Source organism: Pelobates fuscus, chromosome 3, assembly GCF_036172605.1.
Source record: "Pelobates fuscus isolate aPelFus1 chromosome 3, aPelFus1.pri, whole genome shotgun sequence".
NCBI lineage: Eukaryota > Metazoa > Chordata > Amphibia > Anura > Pelobatidae > Pelobates > Pelobates fuscus.
This window is the reverse complement of record NC_086319.1, coordinates 43,448,456-43,474,489: the sequence shown is the minus strand read 5'-3', so window position 1 is coordinate 43,474,489 and position 26,034 is coordinate 43,448,456.

The window sequence follows — 26,034 nt, the reverse complement described above, 5'->3', positions numbered from 1 at the left end:
TTACAGAAGGTTTGATGTCCAAAGTATGTTTCTATTGGTACCATAAGCAAATAAATTGCCTTAAGAATTGCAACCCACGCTTAGTTTGCTGTTAGGTGAACTCTGCTTCCTTCAAACTTTGATGCAGTGTTTTCTGTTTCTCCTAAAATGATACATAATTACACTAAAATCTATTTTAAAAAACCCTGCTTGTTTATTTTGCACTATTTTTTTTTTTACTTTTGTAAAAGCCAAAGAACTGAAGAGAGAATATATATATATATATAAATATATTTAATATGTATTTTTATCAGCACATTGAGTGAATACAATCAAATCGAGTGCATCAAAATTATTGCTAAAACGTATGACTATGGTACATAGCAAGTCCCTGTATCTGCACATATACTATTGTTAGTACATAGAAAATACAAGCTTAGATTATGACAGTCGATATGTTAACATGTTAAGACATATAACTGAGTCAGAAAATATCATGTATTCAAAGGCACCTGTCATGCCCAAAACTACTTCAGCTCTTTTAAAGAACATGACATTTCATCTATACATTGTGCTAGCTACTTAAAAATATGATTTGTCAATCAGGAATTCATAGATACAGTAGAGCAGAAGAGACAACTCACATGCATAGCAACCACAGCACATGCAGTTGGTATGGCTTATGTGGTAACTCTCTAGGCGGTGCTGCTATCACTGTCTGGGGAGTATAGTAATGGAGTGACTAACGTCACTCTACTCAGATGCCAGCATGCTAGTGACAAAGTATCCCCACATAGGGCAAATAAGTAAACAGAGCTGGAAAAGCAAGGGCAAGAGGGAGGCTCATCCATAGGGGCATTTGGGGCAGCGCCCCACCAGTTCTTATGTGGGGGGGGGGGGGGGAATATTTGCAGTAGTTTAGAAATCTACAATTCTTTTTCTGGAGATGGTGGTAATCCAAGAAATATGGAGGGGAAAAAGAGTGTCTCTTTAATCCTGTAATAGGGCCCCTCCCCCTAATTGGTAGCTGATTGGAGAAGCTTATTTGAGAGCATGTCAAAAATAGGTCTGGTTTGAAATCTGGTTTACATATGCCTAGTGTTCTTTAAGAAGGAACATCAGGAATTTCCATTGAGTTATCATTTGGTCAGCACAGCCAGCTGTCCATGAGGAGAGACATGCTATTGGCCTCTCTATTCAGGGGCCATCATTGGCTCATAGCACCAGGTGGTGGTAGCAGGTCCTGCATTCTACAATCATTTTCTCCCGCTCAATAGCCCAAGTGATTGCTGATTAAGCAAGGGAATTTACTCAAATATATAATTAATATATGAAGAAAATAGGGAAGCCCAGGGGTGTCAAGGGGAGGGTGCCATTTCAGACACATAGCAATGTGCTGCCTGTCACTAATAGTTTAAATGTCTCTTGCTGCACATGTACGCCATCTTCTTTAAAGTGCTCATTTACTCTACACAGTGGTGTAACTACCACGTTAGCAAGGGTCGCAGCTACGACCAGGCCAGTCATTACAGGAGACCTGGCCACCCTGTCAACCCCTGCAACTCCGTAAGTAGTCAAGCACTTTATGAACAGTTTGAAATCTTACCTGGGGTGTGTTGGGATATGGGGTGTAGTACAGAATAGGGCCTGTAGTAGGGGATAAGGGCAATGTGCGTGTGTGTGTAGGGGTGTCTTTTCTCTGAAAAAATTGTGTTTACTGCAAAAAGCCTGCATGGACTGACTATAAGCTGTAGTTGTTCTGATAACTACAGTGTCCCTTTAAATCACATTGTTTATGCAGTCCTAGCAACACCTCTTCTATATGTGACCTACACAGTCTCCCTAAACATTTCCTGAAAGAGAGATCTCCTTAAAGGGACTGTATAGGCACCCAGACCACTTAATCTCAATGAAAGGGCCTTGGTGCCATTTTTCTCTAGTCTGCAGAGGCAATGTTTACATTACAGGATTTTAATGCTGTCCATGCACACTATGGGAAAGCATAGGATTAGCTGAGATCATCGATCTCAATGATCTCAGCCAAACAGGCAGGATGATAGAAAAATGACCAGCACTGTGAGAAAAAAAAAGTTAAAGTGGCACTGTCACTCTAAACTCACCTTTTTCCAGTTATTTCCTCTTCTCTTTCTTTCTCCGAATCTGTTGTTCTTTTCTTTCTATCTGACCTAGTTTTCTTTAAAACATAAGATAAATTAGGGACTACTTTGTCTCATTTATTTTTCTTACGCTTGACTTTCTGTGACCAAAGGAGGAGCTTAAGTCAGTTCCATTTCCTGTGTCAAAGAGAATACTTTCTCTAACATAGGAAATGGAGCTAACTTAAACTCCTCCTTTAGTCAAAGAAGGTCAAGCGTAAGAAAAATACATAAGACAAAGTAGTCCCTACTTTATCTTATGTTTTAAAGAAAACGATATCAGATAGAAAGAGAAGAACAGATTCTGAGATAGGAAGGGGAAACAATAGAGTAGGTTTGGCATGGCAACTCTTAAGGAGGAGGGAAGGAGATAAAAAAAATAGAAATTAAACAGAGTAAACACACTGCACTGTCACATCTGACTGAAAACAAACCTATTTTTTGTAGATGTTGTGTAGCTAGGGCTGCATAAACAGAAACAAAAGGGATTTAACTCCTAAATGGCAAAGAACTAAACAGTGAGACAACAGGGACATGATCTATACACTAAAAAGGCCTTAATGACCTAAATTTGTTTTCGTGCAGGATCCCTTTAATGTTATACGTGGCTTCCAATGATATAAACTAGGGGATGGGTTTTCAGAATGCCTGGCTAGCTGTTGTAAATATAAAAGAAAATTGAATGCATTTATACTGATATCACGTGTTTATGTAAATTGGAACCAGCATTGAGTTTGTTTGAAATTATATATGCTCTAGTTTTGCAGCGAGTTGCTTAAAGAAAGAAAAAAAAAATGCTATACAAGTTTATTTCCTTTTCATTGGTTGGTACTTTATTTAATTTAGTAAAATATATTTAAGTAGGTAAAGAAGTTCAATACCTAATGTGAAATCCCAATCTGCAAATTTAAAAAAAAAAACTTTTTCTATATTGACTTGATTTTGTTTTTGACATATCCCTGAAAAGCAATTATTCACAAAGTAGTTTTAATTTCATATCTAATGGTGCATACTTTGTGTATAGTAATGTCGCGAACATAAAATTTTCGGTTCGCTAATGGCGAACGCGAACTTCCGCAAATGTTCGCGAACGGGCGAACCGGGCGAACCGCCATAGACTTCAATGGGCAGGCGAATTTTAAAACCCACAGGGACTCTTTCTGGCCACAATAGGGATAGAAAAGTTGTTTCAAGGGGACTAACACCTGAACTGTGGCATGCTGGAGGGGGATCCATGACAAACCTCCCATGGAAAATTACATAGTTAATGCAGGGTCTGGTTTTAATCCATAAAGGGCATAAATCACATAACATTCCTAAATTGTTTGGAATAACGTGCTTTAAAACATCAGGTATGATGTTGTATCGATCAGGTAGTGTAAGGTTCACGCCCGCTTCACAGTGACAGACTAAACTCCCCGTTTAACGCACCGCAAACAACTGCAAACAGTCCATTTGCACAACCGCAAACTCCCCATTTGCACAAGGTTGGATACCAAGCTAGCCATGTCCCGTTCCTTGTCCTCACTGATGTAATTGAAGATCTCTCTTCCTCCACCCAGGAAGCGGGAGATGGAAAAAGATGATTGGTCGGTCCTCAAATTTGGGGCACTGCGCGTGCAATCTAATGTGCCACCAGATAGGAGTTGTGTGTTAAGTTGTACTATTTCTATCAGTTTAATCCCTGTTACGTCCCCTATCAGGGGATGTGTATATAAGGCATCGAATTTAGGAAGCGGAAGATGGAAAAAGATGCTTGGTCAGTCCTCCTACTTCAAATTTGGGGCACTGCGCATGCAATCTAATGTGCCACCAGATAGGAGTAATGTGTTAAGTAGTACTATTCTTATCAGTTTAATCCCTGTTACGTCCCCTATCAGGGGACGTGTATATAAGGCATCGATTTTAGGAAGCGGGAGATGGAAAAAGATGCTTGGTCGGTCCTCCTACTTCAAATTTGGGGCACTGCGCGTGCAATCTAATGTGCCACCAGATAGGAGTGGTGTGTTAAGTAGTACTATTCCTATCAGTTTAATCCCTGTTACGTCCCCTATTAGGGGACGTGTATATAAGGCATCGATTTTAGGAAGTGGGAGATGGAAAAAGATGCTTGGTCGGTCCTCCTACTTCAAATTTGGGGCACTGCGCGTGCAATCTAATGTGCCACCAGATAGGAGTGGTGTGTTAAGTAGTACTATTCTTATCAGTTTTAGCCAATGCGCAGTGTAGGTGATATACCTGCCCTGACCATGCTTTGCAGACCAGGTATCAGTGGGCAGATGGACCCTTGCCCCAACACTGTGTGCCAGACATGCCATTACTTCCTTTTGCACAATCGAGTACAGGTTGGGGATTGCCTTTTGTGCAAAGAAATTTCGGCCAGGTACCTTCCACTGCGGTGTCCCAATAGCTACAAATTTTTTGAACGCCTCAGACTCCACCAGCTTGTATGGTAAAAGCTGGCGGGCTAAGAGTTCAGTCAAGCCAGCTGTTAGACGCCGGGCAAGGGGGTTACTTTGTGACATTGGCTTCTTACGCTCAAACATGTCCTTGACAGACACCTGACTGTGGGCAGATGAGCAGGAACTGCTCAAGGCGAGAGACGGAGGGGCGGATGGTTTAGAGGGGGCAAGGAGGACAGCAGTGGTTGACGTGGCTGAAGATGCTGGACCAGGAGGAGGATGGCGGCTTTGAGTTTGTGTGCTGCTTGTACTCATGTGTTGATCCCATAGGCGTTTGTGATGTGCGATCATGTGCCTTCGCAAAGCAGTTGTACCTAGGTGGGTGTTGGACTTCCCACGACTCCGTTTCTTTTGGCACAGGTTGCAAATGGCATCGCTGTTGTCAGAGGCAGACACACAAAAAAAAATGCCACACTGCTGAGCTCTGCAATGAAGGCATTCTGGTGGTGGCAACAGCATGCGTTGATTGGCCTGCTGTCTGGCGGACCCCGGGTTCCGATGCATGCTGTCTGACTGTGCCACTAGCTCCTTGCAATGACCTCCCCCTCCTCTGACAGATCAAGTGAAGCGGCTGTGGTGCTAGTGTTAGTGGTGGTGGCAGGCGGGCGAGTGGTAACTTGAGAGGTGCCCGAAGCTAAGCTGGAGGAGGATGGTGCGTCAAGGTTCCGAGTGGAAGCTGTAGAAGATTGGGTGTCCTGTGTTAGCCAGTCAACTATGTCCTCAGAACTTTTCAAGTTCAGGGTATGTGGCCTCTGAACACTGGGCATTATTCTAGGGCCAAAGGGAATCACAGCACCATGACCACGACGGCCTCTGCGGGTTGGCTTGCCTCTGCCTGTCATTTTTTTTCGATTAGTGGTACTATGTGTGCAAGCTACTGTGACAAAAGATATGAGTGGCACTGGTGTGACACTGTGCATTGGCAGGCTCTGAAACGCACACTAGTGAAGGAAACTGGCTGCTATTATATTACAGTCCAAAAAGTTTTGTTTTTTTTTTTAAATGCAAGCTATTGTGACACCAGATATGAGTGGTGGCACTGGGCAAGTGGGCACAGTATACGCTGTGAGCCTGACACACACGCTGGCAGACAACTAACTGCTATTCAATCTATTACAGTCAAAGATCACCAGTGAGTGAGTGGTGGCACTGGGCAGGCCCCGAAAAACACACTAGTGAAGGAAAATGACTGCTATTATATTACAGTCAAAAAAGTTGTTTTTTTTAACCCCTTAAGGACATGTGTGATATGTCATGATTACCTTTTATTCCAGAAGTTTGGTCCTTAAGGGGTTAAATGCAAGCTATTGTGACACCAGTGAGTGAGTGGTGGCACTGGGCAAATGGGCACAGTATATGCTGTGAGCCTGATACACAGGCTGGCAGGCAGGCAACTGCAATTACATTACACAGAAAAAAAAAGAAGCAGACTGATGTTCTAGCCCTAAAAATTGCTTTTTGGGGTGCTGTCCTTACAGCAGAGATCAGATGAGTCCTTCAGGACTGTAGTGGACACTGAATACACTAGCCTAGCTATCAATTTCCCTATCAAATCAGCAGCATTTACTCTGTCCCTACTCTCACTAAGAATGCAGCTTCACAATGAATGTAAAATGGATGCTGTCCAGGAGGTGGAAGGGTCTGGGAGGGAGGGTCTGCTCCTGATTGGCTGGAATGTGTCTGCTGACTGTGAGGTACAGGCAGGGTCAAAGTTTAGTCAATGATGATGAATAGGGGGCGGACCGAACAGCGCATGTGTTCACCATCTGTGGCGAACGCGAACAAGCAATGTTCGCCGGGAACTATTCGCCAGCGAACAGTTCGGGACATCACTATTTGTGTATAATGCGTATGGATGTTATACTTATTTTTCAATGAAGGGGGTTAACATTTGTTGTGTAATGGCCTCCGTTAGAAGCATCTTTAAAGGGACACTCCAGACCCTCTTTGCTGAAATGCTTTATGTGTGAAGAGTGTGTCCTCTATTTTTAATTTTAAAAAAGTGAAAATTTCCATAACTTTTATAAATTAACCTTGTTACACCCCTCGGCTATCAGACAACTGGTCCTGTTACTTCCAGGTTGTTTAGCTCAGGGGAACTCAACACAAGAGGCAGCGACTTCTCATTGAGCTGCATTGGGAAGTCTGTGATTGGGGTTAGAATGAGAGGGCTTGCAAAGGCTGCTGACAAGAGATCTCAAAATGCAAAGGCTGCTGACAAGAGATCTCAAAATGTTAAAACACATAATTAAATGCATATGTTTTCATTTGTAGTATATCTACTAAATAATGTGTTTGGGCAGTTGAGTATCCCTTTAACACTAAGATTATATTTTGAATAGTTTAAATAAGTATAATAAGATTATATTTTGAATAGTTTAAACAGTTTTTAAAAAAAGTTCAATGTCCTGTTAAATCATTAACACTGAACAAAATATATACACTGAACAAAATTCTAAACGCAACACTTTTGTTTTTGCCCCCATTTTTTATGAGCTGAACTCAAAGACTTTTTCTATGCACACAAAAGATCTATTTCTCTCAAATACTGTTCACAAATCTGCCTAAATCTATGTTAGTGAGCACTTCTCCTTTGCTGAGATAATCCATCCAACTCACAGGTGTGGCATATCAAGATTATTTTATTTTATTTTATTTTATTTTATTTATGAAATATTTTACCAGGAAAGATACATTGAGATTTCTCTCATTTTCAAGTATGTCCAGGGTACACAAAACATTGCATTGATGCAATAGTGTACAATAAAATACAAACACAATATTAATACACAATATATACAAAATGTAACATAGAACAGGCAAGAAATATATAATCAACCATGACAGGTGCATTCTGTTTTGAGATAAGTAGAGAGGGATCTCTTAAAGGATTTTAGGCTAAGGGAAGATTTGAAAGTGTGCGGGAGGTCATTCCACAATTGCGGTGCTCTGTAGGAAAAGAAGGATCGGGCTGCTTTCTTTTTGTATTGGGGTAGACTAATAAAGTGCTCTTACTGGATCCGAGGTTATAGGAGGTGGGAACAGCCGGGGAGAGCATTTTGTTAAGGTAGGGTGGGAGCTTCCCAGAAAAGCTCTTAAACACAAAGCTGGAAAGATGAAGGGTGCGTCTGGATTCCAGCGACAGCCAGTTTAGTTATTTTAGCATGTCACAATGGTGGGTCCTGTAATTACATTGTAGCACAAATCGGCAGAACGAGTTATACAATGTGTTGAGTTTATTAATGTGGGATTGCGATGCAGGTGCATATTCTACATCCCCACACTTTCAAATCTTCCCCAGGTCTAAAATCCTTTAAGAGATCCCTCTCTACATATCTCAAAACATAATGCAGCTGCCATGGCTGATTATATATTTCTTACCTGTTCTATGTTAAATGTTGTATATATTGTGTATTAATATTGTTTTTTGTATTTTATTGTACCCTATTGTATCAATGCAATGTTTTGTGGACCCAGGACATACTTCAAAACGAGAGAAATCTCAATGTATCCTTCCTGGGAAAATATTTTATAAATGAAATAATCTTGATATGCCACACCTGTGAGGTAGATGGATTACCTCTGCAAATGAGAAGCACTCACTAACACAGATTTAGACAGATTTATGAACAGTATTTTAGAGAAATTGATTTTTTTGTGTACATAGAAAAAGTCTTAGATCTTTGAGTTCAGCTCATGAAAAATTGGGGTAAAAACAAGTGTTGAGTTTATAATTTTGTTCAGTGTACACACACACACACACACACACATATATGCATATATATATATAAACCAATATTAGTCAAGGAGAGAACTTTTAACTTTCTCTGGTCTACAGCAATTTCCTGGAGTGTTGATGCTATTAATTAAAAAACGCAAGCACCATGTGTCACCTGCAGATGTAGCCTGATAACACTGTAAACACAGTCTGTGCACAGGCATTCTAGCTTTTCACACACCCATGCTTTCTATCTCAAATTCATCAAACCAAACCATTGTATCCTGCATGCCAAAATGGAGCTTAATGTAAAAAGCACATCATTTAAATCTGATGTAGTCAAAACTTTAGAGTTGCTAGTAAAGACTTTAAATGTAATTTAGGGTTAATTTTCTTGAGCAGTACACGGTTGTGCAAAGTCTGTCTTTTTTTTTTTCTGTGAAATATTCATAAAGGCAGATGTTCATGACTTTTGATTAATAGATGCATGGATTATGCTCACATTTAGCAAAGTAGCATTGTTGCTATGCATGGTGTGATGTGGTTGCTATGAGGATTGCAAGTCATGCCACACTTTCTGGGCACACTGGTATAAGAAGTGGGTTCTCTAACATAAAAAAAAAAACAGTAAAGATAAAGGCTACATAGCATAGGGCAGGTAAGAAACTGAGGCCCATATATGATGGATATTGGATGGCACAGGAATTTGATTGACATTTAATACAATTTTCTTACCTAAAGAGAATACCCCATTTTTGTGCACTCTCTGACTATGACTACACTGAGCTGTAGACCAGCTAAGGACATCTTGAGGGACATTTATGTATGTATTTATATAAGGCAAAACAGATGCTATTCTGGGGCAATGTACGAAATAAGTACCATAAAAAGGCATATATTAAATGTCATTTTAAAAAGGTGTTGTGCTTCCTGAAATTTGTGTAATTAGTGTTTTCTTGCCTTTTTTATATTTATTTTTTATTTTTAATGTAATTTCCAAGATTTAATTTAAAGAGATGCTTTAAAGATTGAACTAGTTTGAGATAATCACTCTCCAATGTATTAATACGTGGTAAGCCATATTTAATAAAAAAGGGATAACTGGTACCTGGATCTCTTTATCAGAACCATTTGGAAAAAGGTCACATATTTGAAATTAATTTTCATTAGCACTAATTACAACCATATCAGCTGTTAATATAAGATATTCATATAAAACTTGGAATAATTTTACAATTTATGCATGTTTCAGGCTAATATAGTATTAGATAATACCATACTGAAGACCTTTTAATAATTCTCACAACCCAGCATGCTGATAACTCCATATGGGAATCGGACAAATTTTCTGTTTGTTCCAATTCTTCATTCCAATTCTTTTCTTATTCTTGTGTTCCGGTTTTGTTCAAATTTTGTTTATCCCCAATTAGGTTTGGTTGAGTTTTGCTATAAAAATTGTTGCATTAATGAAATTTGTCAAGAGGTATTAATAAATTAATAAGTTGTCGGAAAGGGGAAAATGGTGCTTGGCCTCTGCCTTTTTTTATCCCACATTAACAATGATATTTACCAAACTGTGAATTCAAAGAAAATTCAAAGTGAGCTGAACTGAAAACATGGCCGACCTAAAGAATTTTTCCTGTTTGATTGTAAAGGTCATTTAGTAAAAGGTCAATGTACACAAATTGAAAGTGAATTTAAAACTTAAAGTCAAATAGCTAAACTATAACATAACTTGAAGAATATTTCCAGTTCAGCTATTACATCTTTAAAATTTAAATTCAATATGAACTCCCTACAAGTCTCACCTTAGTGAATACACCTGGCATGTATTAAAGGTAATAATCGGAGTGGTTGGGCACCTGAGCTGCAATAAAGTACCGATGTAATATATATATATTGGTAGAATGTATATTTATAAATAACTAATGTTGCATTGAGTATGTTGATAACAGTAAGGTAATGCACAGAATCAGTAATGTATATAGTCTGATAACATGGAACTATAAATTACACAGAAAAAGGTTTTTACCGCAACTCTCAAGAGAAAGATCCTGAAGCACAACAACTCATCCATTACTGACCAACTTCCTGAAAGACTTTCTCTCCGACTCACATTTATTTATTTTATTTATTTATTGGTCTGTGTGAAAGCATTGCATTAACCCATACGATTTAAATCCAAGTACATTAAAGCTCTCTGTTGTACGAGCCATAAAATGTAGAAAATAAAATTTTTCCCTTGACAACAATTTGTAAAAATAAATAAAACAACTGATTTTGTGTTCTACAATGTAATTAGCTCATTTATATTTCATATCTGTATAGACAGACATATTTGCTATGCTGTGTTAGTTCAGTAGACAAGAAGTCAAAATAACCAGAGTATTGCAGTATACGATGATACCTTATTTATCAATGCAAAGTGCAATACTCCGGGGGAGAGAGAAAGAGAGAGTGAGATGTTCAATAAAGTACGAATGGCATCGACACTGAATGGGAAAAACAATCTGGCTGCATATAGAGCCTTTATGGATTGCAAAAAACAATATTGTTGAAGGAATTCATCAATGCCTGGATTTTGTACATCAAGCCCTGAACAAGTCCTAATTTGGACAGGATTTAACCCGGACAGATCTTGGGGATACAGCTGTTGCATACGTATATAAATATATACCAAAAAGATATAGGAAGCCAGCACTCAAGGTCTTTCTTTATTAATATGAAGATCCTACAGAAGGTCAACGTTTCAGTTCATATTAGAACTTTCATCAGGACATAATATATATATATATATATATATATCATATGTATATAAAATTAGTAGAGCCTATTGACCAAAATTTACCTTTAAGTCCTTCTAAAATCTGTGTGCTGCTGGTTTGGTGCATAACCTATTGACTCTAAGTAATAGTCCTTTGGGAATGTTGTTTCTCAAATGTTTAAGGCGGAAAGAGATATAATGTACTATGGTATTAAAGATTAAAGATAACCTTAGAGGGCCATGGCGACTGACCGGGTCCCTGTTTAGTGTGCGGGCCCTGATGCAGACGTACCGGACTGCACCGACGGTAGTTCCACCACTGCAGCAGTTTGAAACTATTTATCAGTTAATACTTGAAGGATTTGCAGTCTTGGTTTGCTTTGGCAGTGCTCATACACTAGACAAGACAGAGATAGAAGTCAAATCAGTAATAAAACATGGATTTCAGGGTACCAGGAAATCAGGCTGGTCTTCATGAGGAATGCCACTAGTGAATGTCAGCCTGACAGGTGTAGTGGTTTTGGTGCTTTGACATTTTGTCAATTTAACAACGTCTGTTTTCTTACATAAATAATCACACTTGAGTTTGCCATTTTTCCAATGACGCTGAGGAAAAACATGCTGCAATTCATCAATTTCACAAAGTTTAAACAGAATCTTGCCTATTCTCTTTTACACTGCTTGGCAAATTATATTTTTGTTACAAACGAATATTTCATGTTGCAAACTTAATTTTTGGCTATAGTAATTCCATCCAGTCCTGACAGTCAGGAAGATGAATAAATGAAGTAAAAATGATAATGAAGAATGACCTTAAAAAGAACAATCTACCCCATAATGATTTAACAAATTACATGATTGTAATGAGCAAAACAGGTGTCAAATTATTTTTATAAGTATATTATAACATTGCCGTACATTGGGGAAATAGTATTAAAACATTGGTCAGCCACAGTGGAATAATAAAAGTTGGATGCACTCACATTGTGATGTCTCATTTACATCATGTATTTGTTTTTTCTTCCACAGCGGTAAATTAATACATTGTCCATTATGTATAATTAATTGTTTTTATGCACGTTATGCATAATCCCTGATGTGTAATGTTTTAATGTAGAAAACTGTTATTAAATGATGTTATGCTTTATTTGGGGCTTTGTAATAATTTTAGATATTCTGTGCTTAACATGTGCAAGAAACAGGCTTTAATGTGCTGGGTTTGTAATAACTAAAAAACATATTTGTAAGCAAAATATATTAACAAGATGATGTGATGCAATGGTTGACTCCAGAGTTTATTGGTACATAATGGATACTGGTAGCAGACAGAAATGCCAAGGTACTCAGGTAGCATTAAGAGTACTTTATTGTCACATGATGGAATATTTCAGCTTTCCTTTCTTATTCTTATTCTATTCTTTAAGATCCTCCCTCCTGATAGCTTGAAAAATAGTTTTTTTTTGAAGTTTTTTTTTTTTACAAAGCAGATTGACATGTATCCAAAATAAAAATCATACAGTGGAATGCAAGAGATTGATTAAGAACAGGACCAAGGTTTTTACATTAATTGAGCAAAGGCAAAATGTAGGAACACAAAAATGACATCAATAATAATACCATCCTTGCTGAGGTACAGTGGCTGCAGTGCCTGAATGAGGGAGGTTTTAATAACCAATAGCTGGTAACAAAGGCTGGATGGATAGTCATGCCTGAACCTGGAGTCTAGATTAACCCATGCCAGTAGTAGGCGAGATACTGTCCTGAGGAACCAAAGAGCCGGTTACTCAAACAGAAATCGGCAAGAGGGATGATCCAGGTGCTCTCAAGATAGCAGGGCTGTCAGCTGAAAAGGTGACATAGGTGGGAATTACAGGCTCTCCATACAGTCGCTAGTGGCACAGACTCGAGCCTTCACAGAATTATTTGTCGCTTGACGGTGGGAGCATGGCATACTCCAGGGATGTCTCCTCTTTGGAAGTTTTCTGACTATAGTGCTGGAACAGGAGGGAAGGTAGATAACGGTTCTCTGGTTTGGTAAAGCTGCATGCGATTGGAAAGTTTGGCCCAAAAGTAGGCAAAGATCCCTTCCAGTCTTGCCAGAATGTCAGGCTTCTGCTCACCACATTCAATAGTTCCCATTATAGATGATGATTGCCTGTCTCTTCCAGTCAGATGATCATCCACTGCAGTGTGAGCTACAGCTGCAGGTATATCCCACACTGACAAGAGGGGTTGAGATAGTTGAACAAATGGCAGATGTCTATAGAGTAAAGGCAGAGGTATCAGCCGCCTCTCCTCACACATATGGATCATGTGCCTGCAGCTCTGTCTCCCAAGGACAACTCTCAGCAAGGTTTTACAACTTTTGCACAGCCACAATTCTTACCAATTGAGGCAATTCCTACCTTCAGAAATTGTGGTACATAGATCCATTAAAAAATAGAAGGCAGCACCTGCAACAATTTAAATAAAGACTCTTGTCTCTGTACCTTATAAGAGTGCCCAAGATGACGCAATGCGTGCAACCTCTCCTTCATCCATCTTGGCAGGGAGTGACTACTTCTGCATTTTGCTCTCCCACACAGCTTATGTGACTGATCGCACTATAAAGTGGTTGTTGGACATCTTACAGTCCTCTCTAAAGGCAAACTCTCAGTCAAAGACAAAGTAGAAGGGAAGGACTTGAGGGAATAGACCCCATACATAAAATGAAATGGGGTAAATTCCTGAGGTGCGTAAATCCCTGGCAGAATCTTACACTTCTATAGTTGCACTAATATCCCAACTTGGAAATAGTTGGACACCACGAAGACAGAGACAAGTGCAATAAAATACATATTTGTGGTATAAATGAAGACATTAAACAGCAAATTCTGGCCAACTTTGTCACATATATATTTAATGTCTTGCTTCCAGAGGCCTCTCTGCAAGATTTACACTTTGACCATACTCACAGGCTGATGAGGCCGAAACCTCACCCTGTCTCGGCTCCAAGAGACACTATTATGCAATAAATGAAAAAAAAATATGCAATAACAAGCAAGGGTCAGCGAAGAACCCACTTGCCACGTATACAACTTATTACAGATCTCTTGTGAGCCTCTATGGCTAAACACAAAACATTTGGCAACATCACCAAATCTCTGAGCGAGGCAAATATACTGTACAAATAGGAATTCCCCTCTAAACTAATGGTCAGATGCAATGGAGTAGAGAAGGCAATATTCACCCCAAAAGAAGACAGACAACTGCTGGAACATTGGAACCTTCCTTTCCTGTATCTGCTCATCTGACAGATATCGACGAATAGAATCACCAACTAAACTTTTGAAAACTGGCATTGTGTATTCCCCAAGAAAGGCACCTGAACTGTAACAGATGATCTGAGGCCAGTGTAGTCTACCACAGATGGGAATGGGATTGAAAATACCATCCACTTAACGAGTCAGAAACTCTACAAAGACACAATTGAGGGCAGTCTCACTGGGACTGACTGTCAGGGCAGCCATCAGGGGGTGACAACCATGATGGTTGTCACGGGCCCGGCGGTCCTGGGGGGCCCGGACTGCTTTGGCAGTCCAGGGCCCCACAATTACTCTCTGCACCTATATAAAGCGATGATCGCTATATATAGGTGCAGCCGTGGGCCCCCTCCCCGGCTCCCTATACTTGCAGAGGGGGCCCAGCGGACTGCATTTCCTCGCTCTCACTCCCGAGAGACGTGCGGCCGTTAGAGCGTTGCCACGGCTTACCATGGCAACGCTCCGCGCGGCGCGCACACCACATCTCGCAGGAGTGAGAGCGAGGAAATGCTGTAAAGTACAGCTGCAGTCCGCTGGGCCCCTTCTGCAAGTATAGGGAGCCGGGGGGGGGGGGGGGGCACAATGGCACCGGACCACAAGGGATCATAGAATCTTCCCCCCTCCCTGAACCAGGTAAGAAACAGGGAGGGGGGAATAACATTACATTTACATGCATACACTACTAAACACACACATACACACACTGCATTCACTACACTGACACACACACACTGCATCCATTACACTGACACACACACTGCATCCACTACACTGGCACACACACTGTATCCATTACACTGACACACACACTGCATCCACTACACTGACACACACACTGCATCCACTACACTGACACACACACTGCATTCACTACACTGACACACACACTGCACCCAGTACACTGACACACACACTGCATCCATTACACTGACACACACACTGCATTCACTACACTGACACACACACTGCATCCACTACACTGACACACACCAGTGCTTTGTCGGGGGGCCCAAAATTTCTGGTGTGGGCCCTGCAGACCGTAATACTTGCACTTATAATGCGTGAATGTGTGTATGTATGTATCAGTAATTGCATTTGGTCAGATCAGGATCAGGATTATTTTAATACAAAAATAGAAAAAAATCTAATATTTTAATAGAACACTATACAGGGAGTGCAGAATTATTAGGCAAGTTGTATTTTTGAGGATTAATTTTATTATTGAACAACAACCATGTTCTCAATGAACCCAACAAACTCATTAATATCAAAGCTGAATATTTTTGGAAGTAGTTTTTAGTTTGTTTTTAGTTTTAGCTATTTTAGGGGGATATCTGTGTGTGCAGGTGACTATTACTGTGCATAATTATTAGGCAACTTAACAAAAAACAAAGATATACCGATTTCAATTATTTATTTTTACCAGTGAAACCAATATAACATCTCAACATTCACAAATATACATTTCTGACATTCAAAAACAAAACAAAAACAAATCAGTGACCAATATAGCCACCTTTCTTTGCAAGGACACTCAAAAGCCTGCCATCCATGGATTCTGTCAGTGTTTTGATTTGTTCACCATCAACATTGCGTGCAGAAGCAACCACAGCCTCCCAGACACTGTTCAGAGAGGTGTACTGTTTTCCCTCCTTGTAAATCTCACATTTGATGATGGACCACAGGTTCTCAATGGGGTTCAGATCAGGTGAACAAGGAGGCCATGTCATTAGATTTTCTTCTTTTATACCCTTTCTTGCCAGCCACGCTGTGGAGTACTTGGACGCGTGTGATGGAGCATTGTCCTGCATGAAAATCATGTTTTTCTTGAAGGATGCAGACTTCTTCCTGTACCACTGCTTGAAGAAGGTGTCTTCCAGAAACTGGCAGTAGGACTGGGAGTTGAGCTTGACTCCATCCTCAACCCGAAAAGGCCCCACAAGCTCATCTTTGATGATACCAGCCCAAACCAGTACTCCACCTCCACCTTGCTGGCGTCTGAGTCGGACTGGAGCTCTCTGCCCTTTACCAATCCAGCCACGGGCCCATCCATCTGGCCCATCAAGACTCACTCTCATTTCATCGGTCCATAAGACCTTAGAAAAATCAGTCTTGAGATATTTCTTGGCCCAGTCTTGACGTTTCAGCTTGTGTGTCTTGTTCAGTGGTGGTCGTCTTTCAGCCTTTCTTACCTTGGCCATGTCTCTGAGTATTGCACACCTTGTACTTTTGGGCACTCCAGTGATGTTGCAGCTCTGAAATATGGCCAAACTGGTGGCAAGTGGCATCTTGGCAGCTGCACGCTTGACTTTTCTCAGTTCATGGGCAGTTATTTTGCACCTTGTTTTTTCCACACGCTTCTTGCGACCCTGTTGACTATTTTGAATGAAACGCTTGATTGTTCGATGATCACGCTTCAGAAGCTTTGCAATTTTAAGAGTGCTGCATCCCTCTGCAATATATCTCACTATTTTTGACTTTTCTGAGCCTGTCAAGTCCTTCTTTTGACCCATTTTGCCAAAGGAAAGGAAGTTGCCTAATAATTATGCACACCTGATATAGTGTGTTTATGTCATTAGACCACACCCCTTCTCATTACAGAGATGCACATCACCTAATATGCTTAATTGGTAGTAGGCTTTCGAGCCTATACAGCTTGGAGTAAGACAACATGCATAAAGAGGATGATGTGGTAAAAATACTCATTTGCCTAATAATTCTGCACTCCCTGTAGTGTTAGGAACATAAACCTGTATTTTGAATACAATGGTGTCTCTGTGTCTACATAAAAAAATATTAAAAAAAAGGGTGGGGGAGTTTACTTACGTTTATTTATGTTTTTCAAGCACCAAAACTCCCTCTGCACTGCTTGACTTCCTTACCTCGCACAATGTCACTGATGGGGCAACGCTGCTCCAATCCAATGTTCCTCAAACAGGAGCATTGGGGACTTGATGCGCATAAGTGGCAAGCGCTATGCACTTCCAAAGCTACACATAGTTAAACATGGAACTGTAACGGAGGTGCCTCTAGCGGCTACCAGTGTAACAGTTACTAGATGCTTGTTTAATCATTCAAGGTAAGGCAATGTTTTATCTTGTGGGGTTAAACCTACAGGACCAAAAGGGGCGGCAAAGTTATTGTTTGCCTAGGGCAGCAAAAACCATTGCACCAGCCCTATATAGAGGATGCAATGGTGGAACCAGTGTGAGTTTGTGTGTGTGTGTGTGTGTGTGTGTGGTGAATGCAGTGTGTGAGTGAGTAGTGGATACAGTGTGTGTGTGTGTTAGTTTGTGGTATTGGATAAAGGCTGTGAGAGGGGGTGAGCAGATTTAATATATATATATATATATATATATATATATATATATATATATAGAAAAAAATGATAATTTAGGCACTCACCCCTGCAAGTTATTCCAGTGTATCTTGCCTTTGGTGCATCCAGCGTCCAAATATATACCAAGTGATAAAGTGGAGCACTCAAAAGGACTTTTTCAATAGTGGATTTATTAGTACGAAAAAACGCTTACATTAAATCATCTGTTTCGACGTTTCGACCCCTCAGGGTCTTTATCAAGATAAAGATAAAGACCCTGAGGGGTCGAAACGTCGAAACAGATGATTTAATGTAAGCGTTTTTTCGTACTAATAAATCCACTATTGAAAAAGTCCTTTTGAGTGCTCCACTTTATCACTTGGTATATATATATATATATATATATATATATATATATATATATATATATATATATAAAATCAAGCTTATTCCCCCCTTCCTGCCTCTTACTTCTATCTATCTATCTATCTATATATATATATCCAGGCCCGTCACTACCGGACAGGCAAACCAAGCAACTGCTTGGGGCCCCGAACTGGCCCGGGGCCCCAAGCAGAGCTGGCAGGGCCGCCATCAGGGCATGACAACCGCAACGGTTGTCATGGGCCCAGCGGTCCTGGGGGGCCCGGACTGCTCAGGTCGTCCGGGCCCCACATTCAGTGGGTACATACCGGGTCGCAGGGGGACCTGCGACCCCGGTATGTACACACTGGGCCAGCCTCTTCTCCTGGGGGGCCCAACCGCCGGTCACCTCAGGGCCCCCCAGAGGCTGTCCCTGCTGACACCCGGCAGGCGCGCGAGGGAGCACTCTCCTCTGAGTGCTTCCTCTTCAGCTCCCTCGCGCACCGTACTGATGCCGGAGCCAGAAGATGACGTCATCTTCCGGCTCCGGCATCAGTACGCGGCGCGCGAGGGAGCTGAAGAGGAAGCACTCAGCCAGGGAGGGTGCTCCCTCGCGCGCCTGCCGGGTGTCAGGGAGGACATTTCAGTGAGTGGGGGTGGGGGAGAGGGAGGGAGGAAATTTGAGGGGGGAGGGGGGTAGGGAGGAAATTTGAGGGGGGAGGGGGAGAGGGAGGAAATTTGAGGGGGGAAAGGGGAGGGAGTAAATTTGAGGGGGGAGGGAGGAAATTTGAGGGGGGAGGGGGGAGGGAGGAAATTTGAGGGGGGAGGGGGGAGGGAGGAAATTTGAGTGGGTGGGGGGCGAGGGAGGAAATTTGAGTGAGTGGGGGGGCGAGGGAGGAAATTTGAGTGGGTGGGGGGGAGAGGGAGGACATTTGAGTGGGTGGGGGGGGAGAGGGAGGAAATTTGAGTGGGTGGGGGGGAGAGGGAGGGAAGAAATTTGAGGGAGTGGGGGAGAGGGAGGGAGGAAATTTGGGGGGGAGAGGAAGGGAGGAAATATGAAGGGGGGAGAGGAAGGAAATTTGGGGGGGAGGAAGGGAGGGAATTTGAAGGGGGAGAGGAAGGAAATTTGGGGGGGAGGGAGAGGTAGGAATTTGAGGGGGGGATGAAGGGAGGAAATTTGTGGGAGGGGGAGAGGAAGGGAGGAAATTTGAGGGAGGGGGAGAGGAAGGGAGGAAATTTGAGGGGGGAGAAGAAGGAAATTGTAGGGGGGGAGGAAGGAAATTGGAGGGGGGAGAAGGAAGGAAATTAGAGGGAGGGGTAGAAGAAGGAAATTGGAGGGGGGAGAAGGCAATGAGAGGGAGGGGGAGAAGAAGGAAATTGGAGAGGGGGGGAGAAGAAGGAAATTGACGGGGGTAGGGGGAGAGATTGACATCCATCACACACACACACAATGCACCCCTTGCACACAGAAAAACACACAATGCATTACACACAGACACACATACACAAGCAATGCATCCTTTACACACAGCAACACACAATGCACCCCTTCCACACACTCAGTGCATCCCTTACAGCAGTGTTTCCCAACCCAGTCCTCAAGGCACACCTACCAGTCCAGGATTTAGGGGTGATAAAGTTGTGTCTAAGGTGTTTTTTTTTTTTTCTAAAAACACCTTAGACAAAACTGGGTAATCCTTAAATCCTGGACTGGTAGGTGTGCCTTGAGGACTGGGTTGGGAAACACTGCCTTACAGACACACACACTGCATCCCATACATACACAAACTCACCTTGCAGCCCTTACACATACAAACACAGATTCACACAATGCATTCCTTACACACATCAGGACATCCCCCCCCCACACACACACACCCCTGTGAACAAACTCATTGGTGGAACATGAAGGTGGACCCTGGGACCCAGACCTTGAGCTGTGTAAATGGCCCTCAAAAAATGGAGCTGCTTCCCGTTCTCCCAGAACATTGATTTTTGTGACCACAGTTACAAACCGCCTCCAGAGAGCCTGTTCTACACCAGACCAGTGGAGCCAGACGGCAGCTGAAGCCCATCATCATCCTCATCTGGTTGTAAGTAGGCAATCTAGTATATTATTCGTGGCACTAATCTCTAATTTACCTCACATTAAAGGGACACTATAGTCCCCAGAACCACTGCAGCTTAATGTAGTGGTTCTGGTGTCTATAGCCTGTCCCTGCAGGCCTTTTATTGTAAACACGGCGGCACTGCAGCACTGTGTTAGTTAACATGGCAGATCATATGGGTGGGGCACTGTGATGTCACATGGGGGGCGGCAAACTTTACTTTTGCCTAGGGCAGCAAAAATCCTTGCACCGGCCCTGCAGACACTGCATCCCTGTGGGCGGACTCAGTGGGCGGGGGGGAAGGACCCGGGTGCAGGCGCCCTGTAGGCCTTGCGTGCATGTGGGGGGTGAGGGGATTGGAGTTTGGGGGGCCTCCATGTCCGTTTTGCTTGGGGCCCCCAAATTCCTTCAAACGGCCCTGTATATATCTATCTATCTTTCTATCTATCTATCTATCTATCTATCTATCTATCTATCTATCTATCTATCTATCTATCAGTACTTGCTATATATGTATGCACGTTGGGGGGTGGGGGAGGGTATAGAGTTGTTCTTGCTGTACCCCCCCTGTGGAAGACCTTGCTCTAAGGAATAACCCTCTTTAATATCTATAAAATACAGTTGACTAGCATGCAACGTTAGTTTAACAAGTACGTATAGCTCTATAAGGCTGATGAATAATGCACTCTGTTTTTTTTTCCAAAATGCTCTCTGATACAGTGATAATGAAGAGTGGTATCATTGTTTAAAACACTGGTACATTTTTAAGTATGTTGATTCTTTTTGAACAGTGACTCAGAGGATATGCCCTTAATAACTAAAGAAGCAAAATAATGTGAAACAAAGGATTCTACACTCTTTCATGCACAGTTCGTGTCACTGAATATAAACACAAAGCAACAGAATAGTCGCATGCATTTTTGGTCCCTGTAAATACAGAGATTTCTTTTCATCTTAAGAAATCAGGTACTGAAAAGAGTTTTCAGACAAAACAATGTGAAGCTCGGATAAAAGGTTTGCCTCACCTGATAAGCTCTGCTTGGCGACACATCGGAGGAAAATGAAGTGACCAAAATTACAATGAAGCGACAAAACTAGTACAATACGTCTTGTTGTGAAGTTTTTTTTTATTATAGATATTTCTTTGGTATACTACAAACAGAAACAGCATGAGAGGCTTTACGAAAAAATGCATCCGAGGCATAAAGCTTCACTTCGCAAATAACAAAGTGTGTTCTCGATCTCGGGTGTCATCAAAGGTCAATAACGTTACCAGTGTGTAAAGGTACATATGTCTCACTGACGGCCTAATCATACAGCAACGTTTTTGAAACACAAATAATGGTGGAGCCTCCGAAAACTCTGTGAGGTCACAAGGAGGTTAAGAATATGTGCCTTACACATTTACATCAAATTTTGATATGATTTTCTAAGTGCATACTGATTGAGGCTTCCACCTTCATTTGATGCTCCTTTAGGAGTTATTTAGGAGTTAAATCTCTTTGTTTCTTTCTATGCTGCCATAGTAGTAGCTCTGGTCACTATAGTGTTTCTTTAAGTAGCTCTTATTGTATTGGGTAGATTCGACGCAAGCTAATTACATTCCATAATACAAAGTAGGGACTACATTATGTTATGGACAAGCCTCAGATTGACAAAAGGTGAAACTCTGTGGCCACTTTTGCCCAATCCCTGAAGCTGTCACAAGTGACAGCTGTATGACTCAGGCATTCCTTTGGTTGTTGCGAGATGTGATCGATGAAGACTACCTCAATCTTGTGGGGAAACTCCATAGACCACAATGTTGTAGATTATAGCACTGATACAGCACCTGGCACATGAAGCACTAGGAGCCAACGAGAGTTGCGATGGACAGCATTAGGTATGTAAAACCTATCTTTGACTGCACTCTATGCCCATACCATATTCCCTAACTGGAGATGTCACATTTATTTTTAGCAAAGACTCCTGAATGTGATAGATCTACTTTAAGTAATATATTAGAGAAGATTTAGAGAAGTACAAAAACACACAGAAAGGAAAAAAAAAGTAAAATAATTACTTCTACAGTCACAAAAACCTTATGTTTAACAACAGACAGGGAATCTACAGTCCTTTGCTATGCTGATAACCTAAAAGCACCAATCATCCAATCAGAATACAGCTTTATTTTAAAATTTACCTTTTCTAACCACAGTAAAATGCATACCAAAGCACAGATCCAATACCTAAACTTTTTTACTTGGTGTGGTAGTTTATTAAATTTCATCTACATTAAGGAGTTACTGACCCTTTAAATGTAAAGGAACAAAGGATGCATAACATACGTTAAGACTTTACAGCAAAATAACAAATACTATAGAACTTGGTAACAGCTGGGAGAGATGTAATGATTCAAAGTTCAGAAGAAAATGATTACTTTTTTCTGCCAATGCAGAGACTTTACATTTCTGGTTGCCTGATGAAACAATTAAAGTAACAAGACAAGAAAAGATGACTTTGGCGAGTCAATATAACAGCATTTTAGAAGAAAAAGCATTCAATAGGAGATTGCAAAGTGTTGTTTGTATACAGATCAGAAACGATTTGACTCCTAAACAAAGGACGCCACTTTGAAAATCTGCTGTGATGCTGGAATATTGCTTATTTTATGGTTCCCTGAACATTGCAATACTGTTGATGATAAAAAAATGACTGTCAAATAGTCCTATTTACCTTTGGTAATATCCTAATCCTGTGCCGTTTTCCCTTTTACATACCTTGCTGTATTCTAGAAAGAAAAAAAAAACTTATATTCAGTGTATGATCACTATTTTATTTCAAAATGTAACTGCTGTTCATTCTACATCTGAGCAGATTCTGCATTATTTGCATGTTAGACTGGCTGTGCAGGTCAGAACCAGAATGCCAAGCTGATCTCTGCACAAATGATATAGCAACACCACATAATGTTTTGGTTTCTCATCAGTGGCCTTGTCCATGTGATATGGCTGATACCCCTTATTACCCGCTCATTCCAATCAGTGCTGTAGTATAAAATATTCAAATTTCTAAATTCAGACTGAGGTGACTGTAGAATTTACAATGAGATAATAATGACATATGCTTCTTCAGTTCACCTATTTTCTAACCAAATTATTTATTTAATAAGGAGCAGGCATAACTGGCCCAATGGGGAGCAGGCATAACTGGCCACAAATGCCCAATGGGTTGTGATGGACAGAGGTCGAGGCTGACAGTGGAAATCAAAAGATCTCCCAGCTGCCTAATGCTGACTGAGCTCTGCTGTGATGAAAGGGGGGGGGGGGGGAGGCATAATTATAATGACATCCATGTTTGGCCCCTTTTTGACAGTGCCATGAAGGAGAGGGGCATAGTCATTATCACATAAAACCAGGGTGAATAGTGTTTTCACAACTATGGTGTCAGGAATACATGTTTGTATACCTGACACTATAGTGTTCCTTTAATCAAATTAAAGGAACATTCTGGTCACCATAACAACTTAATGTTAATGAAAATGCTAGAATGCCAGGAGGCCCCTGGGTGCTCTCTTTCCTTTAAGGGGTTTTAAACCTCTCTCAAATGGTTTAACCCCAAAGACTTCCTCCAGCTCCAGGTCGCTCAGTGGTATTCGGTTCTGAAACGGAGTGTCAGGAAGTGCAGATTTACGTCAGGCATGTGTGCCACTGATTGGCTAGAGTCAGTTGATGCTCTAAGTCAATCGCTAGTTCACAGTTCATAAAATGTTTTACTTTTTGTGAATGGGGAGCTACTGATTGGCTTAGAGTGCCAGCTGACCACTCTAGCCAATCAGCGACACCCCTACCCAATGGTACTCTGTGCTTCCCGACACTCAGTAAATAAAGACACATTAACACTGGGATTTTTTTTTTTACCTGGGAAGACGAGAAGGTCCAAAGTTTCCCTGCCAGGCCCAGGTTCAAAAGCCTTATAATGTGGTGTCCAGAATAAAGTGGAGCGATCACTTCACTTGCCCTTCTTGCTCCAATCTCCTTTTCTTATTCTTCATTTGACACAGTCTTCTTATTCTTCTGACAATGTCCTTTCTCCTCCTTGGCTTCTTCTGCTCCTTTACCTTTCTGCTTCTTTTGTGCCCTTCTGCTCCTGACTCTTTCTGATCCCTTTCTGCTCCTCGCAGACCCATTCTGCTCATTCTGCCCCTTCCAGCTCCTTGCTGTCTTCCCTTGCCCCGCCCATGTGGACATACCCTATATTGAATACCCTGGGTTGTCTACTTTAAAAAAATATGTACATGTGCGGTGCGATTCAGAGATTGATGACAGATAACAGTGTTACAAGGTCACTATTGATAAATTTAAATATATATATATATATATATATATATATATATATATATATATATATATATATTGAAACACAGAGATCTAAGTCTGCACCTCTGCAGACAATACTCTTACAAAATCTCAAAGTTACAACAGCAATGCTACAATGGGAGCCAGAGAACACAAGAAGATTATACTCGGTCTGCACACAGCAGAGCAACAGGCTAATGTCTATCTCCACTGGATTAGCAGCAATCTGCAGGATGGGTGAAAATATTACAATTATAGAATGGGGATATTTAAAGGTAAAAAAAGGCTCTACCCAGACAAGCTTACAAAATATGTGGAGTTGAGGTCAGATACACTGATCAGCCACAACATTAAAGCCACTGACAGGTAAAGTGAATAACTGATTATATTCTTACAGTGGCACCTGTCAAGGGGTGGGTTATATTAGGCAGCAGGTGGACAATCAGTTCTTGAATTTCATGTGTTAGATCAAAAAAAAAGATCAAAATATTCCCTTAGTTACAAAAAAAAATCTATTGGGAGGACCAGTGTATTCTCTAGTTTCATAACAGGCGATACGTATAAGATCAAATCAGAGATAGGATGCCACACGGACTTTGTGGTTTATTTACTGCAGTGTCCGTGTGGCAAACAATACATTGGACGCACTAAAAGAATCCTTAGGGTTAGGATTCTTAATCCTCTTAATAATATAACAAAAGGACTCATGACACATTCAGTCCCAGTGACTGCCCCCTTTTTTTCATTTAAGAATTTCAAATGTATGGTTATTGAGTTCTACCATACTGGCGAGGAGGTGACAGGGTAAAAAAATTAGCTCAACGCAAAACATTTTGGATCCATAAGCTCGCTCCAAACGTGAATGTGAACATAGACTTGGTCTGTTTTTTGTAACTAAGGGAATGTTTTGATTTTCCGCTTCTTAACTTTGTGTTTCTCTCTTTATATTTTTGTATCTTGCTTTTTTGTGGCTTATATATATTTTGTTATTATTTATATAATATAATATAATATAATATAATATGCTTTCCTAAAAGAATATGTTTGAGGCACCCTTATAGTGAAGCATTTGATATTATATTGTTGGTATCTGTATATATTAATATCATACATTTTTTAGAGATAGGCATGTGTGCTTTTCTAATCACATAATATAATTTTATTTTCTTTCTTTAACAGTCATAAGGACATAATACATTCATAAAATTATAATTATGGCCATCTTGCACTTGTCACTTCAAGATTTTATTTTTTGGGGGATTTATTTTTAATATTGAGATTCTAATCAAAAATAGGGTGAATAGATCCACTCAATGTCAAATTGTTGGTTATATCCTTTTGATGAAATATATACATTATGTTCCGTTTTTAATGTATATTACACAATATTAATATTATTTTTTTCTAGCAGATATATGTCATTTTTTTTCTCTCTCTGTTCATTAACACATGTAATTTAATACATCTCGTGAACACCGGAGGGACATATATACCTCCTAACTCTTCCATGGTGGAACGCATCACCA